The sequence below is a fragment of the Henckelia pumila genome, unplaced genomic scaffold (genome assembly GCF_033568475.1).
Source record: "Henckelia pumila isolate YLH828 unplaced genomic scaffold, ASM3356847v2 CTG_123, whole genome shotgun sequence".
In the NCBI taxonomy this organism is placed as follows: domain Eukaryota; kingdom Viridiplantae; phylum Streptophyta; class Magnoliopsida; order Lamiales; family Gesneriaceae; genus Henckelia; species Henckelia pumila.
In genome coordinates, this window is record NW_027331765.1 from 7,352 (window position 1) to 11,093 (window position 3,742).

Here is a 3,742-nt window from a genome sequence, read left to right on the forward strand (position 1 = left end):
TACATTGCATTATAAACTTTGCATCACTAAAACCTCTGAACTATTTCCGCACTATTTAAGTTGTTCAAAACATTTTAGAAGTTGAGAAAACTGATTAAGTGAACTAAACCTCACTTGATCATTCTAAAGAAGTAGAAGAAAAGTTTCAGAGTGTATTCACCCCCCCCCCCCTCTACCCTCTGAACCGATCCCAACAAGTGGTATCAAAGCGGGTTCCTTTCTCAACTGCTGATCTGAAGTTTTCAAATCATGACTTCTTTCAACAGAATTCCTATGTTTTCTAAAGAAGAGTATGATGATTGGAAAATTCGCATGCAGGCACATCTTGCAGCACAGGATGATGACATGCTATATGTCATAACAGACGGTCCTATCAAAATTATGAAGGTCAACCCAGCTCTAGCCGATGGTGCAGGACAAATGATTGAGAAACCAAGAGCTGAGTGGACCACTGAGGACAAAAAGAAGGCCAATCTTGACAATGTGGCCCGGGACATCCTATACAAAACACTGGACAAGAATATGTTCAGCAAAATCAAGTCATGTTCCACAGCAAAGGAGATTTGGGAGAAGCTCACTCAGCTGTGTGAAGGGAATGACCAGACAAAGGAAAACAAGCTCACTCTGGCCATTCAAAAATATGACAACGCCAAAATGAAGCCAGGGGAAACCATGGCTGAATTTGATGAACGGTTCAGTAGTATCATCTGTGATCTTACTGCTTTAGGTAAAACTTATACTAACCGTGAAATTGCTGTGAAGGTTATGAGAGCTCTGCCCAAAGAATGGGAGATCAAGACAGTGGCCATGAGAGAGTCAAAAGATTTGAGCAAGGTTGAACTGCATGATCTCTTTGCTGATCTCAAAGCCTACGAGTTCGAGCTCAACATGAGAACAGAAGATGAACCATCCACATCTCAACCAACCAAGGCCTTAACCTCAACCGTGATACGTCCACCGGTCGAGGAACCTCCAAAGAGATCAGCTGAGCAAATCAGCAATGAAGCCATGACACTCTTTGTCAAGAAATTTGGTAAATTTATGCGTAAAAACAATTCTAAATTTAAAAATTATCATAAATCGGACCATACAAACGATGGTCCTACTTGTTTTAACTGTGGAAAGCCAGGCCATTTCATTGCAGACTGCACCAAGCCTAAGAACAATGATCAGAAGCAATTCTCCGAAAGAAGAAGGGGTAAGGAGGATAAAAGGACGTTTAGAAAAGGAAAAGACCAAAGGGTTCTAGTAGCAGATGAAAGCAAAAGCAAGTGGGCTGAGTCTGACTCTGACAACTCCAATACCGGAAGCTCTTCAGATGACAGCGATGATGAAAAAGTGGAATGCCTTATGGCCGACATCGAAGAAGAAGCTGAGGAGGTATTTGACTTTGGCTCACCTGAATTTACTCACAGTGATTTAGTTACTGCTTTACACGAAATGGCTAATGAATACAAAGCATTATCCAAGGAGTTCGAGGAAGTAAAGGCAGAAAGAGCTAACCTAAAAGATAAGTCAAGCAAATCAAGCTGCATGCAGCAAAAAGAGCTTGATGGTCTTAAGGTCAAGCTAAGTCTGCTGGCTACTGAGAACGACACCTTGAAAAGAGTATTCCAAGCTACCTTGATTGAAAATAAAAAACTACTTGAAACCATTAAGGCTTGGAATAAATCTTCGGTAACCATTGACAAGATTCAAGAAATCCAAAGACCGGTGCATGATAAAACCGGTCTAGGGTTTGGAACAAATGAACAGTCTATGGAATCCTGTATTCAGTCAAGCCTGGACAAAGGCAATCTTAACAAAATAAGATTTGTCAGGTCCAGCACGATATATGAACACGATAAGTGCAGCTTTGACAAAAATCAGAAAGTATCGAACGAACGAAGCTCTAAGCATAGAGGGCTGGGATATGTGGATCCCCAGACCTCTAATCAAAGAGGAACTTGGATCAAACCAAAACCTAATGAAAGAAGAAAGGGAAACCAATCTAATTTCAAAAGGCCATGGAATGAGTCTAACTACTCTAAGAAAATATGGTCAAAGGAGAAGCCTTACCAGTACTTTAATTGCAGGCCAGTTCAAAAGAGGTACATGCTAACTGATGAAAATAAAAAAGGCAAGCAGCACACAGCAACCTCACAAGCACACACATTTACTGCCTATCGACCGCACAGATTTCTGGACACACACACGGGCAAACCTGTAAGGGTGTTCCAGGTGTGGGTCCCGAAAGGGCTAATCCGACCTGGACCCTACTAGATATGGGTACCAAAAGTTCTTCACTCTTTGCAGGTACTAAAAGTCCAAACGGGCGAGAAAACCACTTCTATCAAGGACACTACCTGGTATTTAGATAGCGGTTGCTCACGACACATGACAGGGAATCCAGAACTTCTAACAGAAGTGGTGTTGTGCAAAGGACCAAAGATCAGCTTTGGAGACAACTCCAAAGGTAAAACCGTGGGTAAGGGTAAGATCATCCATGGTAACATCATTATTAAAGATGTGTTACTTGTTGACAAACTATGCTATAATTTGATAAGTATTAGTCAACTATGTGACAATGATCATTCGGTCGAGTTTCACAAACACACGTGCCTCATAAAAAATGACAAAGGTGAGACTCTTATGACCGGTGTACGAGACCTAAACACCTACAAGGTAAACTGGTCTTGCTCACATATTTCTTCACCCACTTGTCTTACTGCTCATCATGATAAACATTGGTTGTGGCATAAGCGGTTAAATCATCTAAATTTTAAGTCCATTTTTAACTTAAGGAAGCATGATTTGGTTTCTGGTCTGCCCGAAGGAGATTTTGTAAAAGACAAAGTTTGTCCTGCTTGTCAACTAGGAAAGCAGGTGAGAGCAACTTTTAAAAATAAAGGGTGTATGTCCTCTTCCAAATGTTTAGACTTACTTCACATGGACCTATTTGGTCCTATACCAGTAAGAAGCATAGGGGGAATGAGATATGCTCTTGTTGTTATAGATGACTTTTCTCGATTTACTTGGGTCATCTTTCTCTCTTCAAAAGATCAAACTGCACCTCACCTGATTAAGCTTTTTAAACGCTTGCAAAATGAACAATCTACTGTAATAGATAGAATCAGGAGTGATAGAGGGACTGAATTTTTAAACATCACTCTTATGACTTATCTAGATGATCAGGGAATCAAGCATGAGTTGTCAGCTGCTAGATCCCCACAGCAAAATGGGGTGGCTGAAAGAAGGAACCGTACTTTAAAAGAAGCAGCCAGAACTATGATTGCTGATTCAAATGTTTCTCAAAGACTTTGGGCAGAAGCAGTTAACACAGCTTGCTATACTCAAAACAGATCTATGATTAATAAACGATTTAACAAAACTCCATATGAGATCTGGAATGGCACAAAACCTGACATTTCTTATTTCAAAATTTTTGGGTGCAAATGCTTTATCCACAACAATGGCAAAAACCATTTGACAGCCTTCGATGCCAAAGCAGACGAAGGAACTTTTATTGGTTACTCAGCCGTTAGCAGAGCTTATCGAGTGTTCAATCAAAGATCACTAACGGTCGAGGAAACCATTCATGTTGTTTTTGATGAATCTACTCTATGTACAGAACAAACTCAAGGGAGCATAAATGATCTGAGTCACAGACTGGAAAACACAAATCTACAGGAAGAGAGTGACAGTGATCTATATCCTCCAAAGAAGGATGATCCAGTTCCCTCTACCGGGTGTGATCAAACAA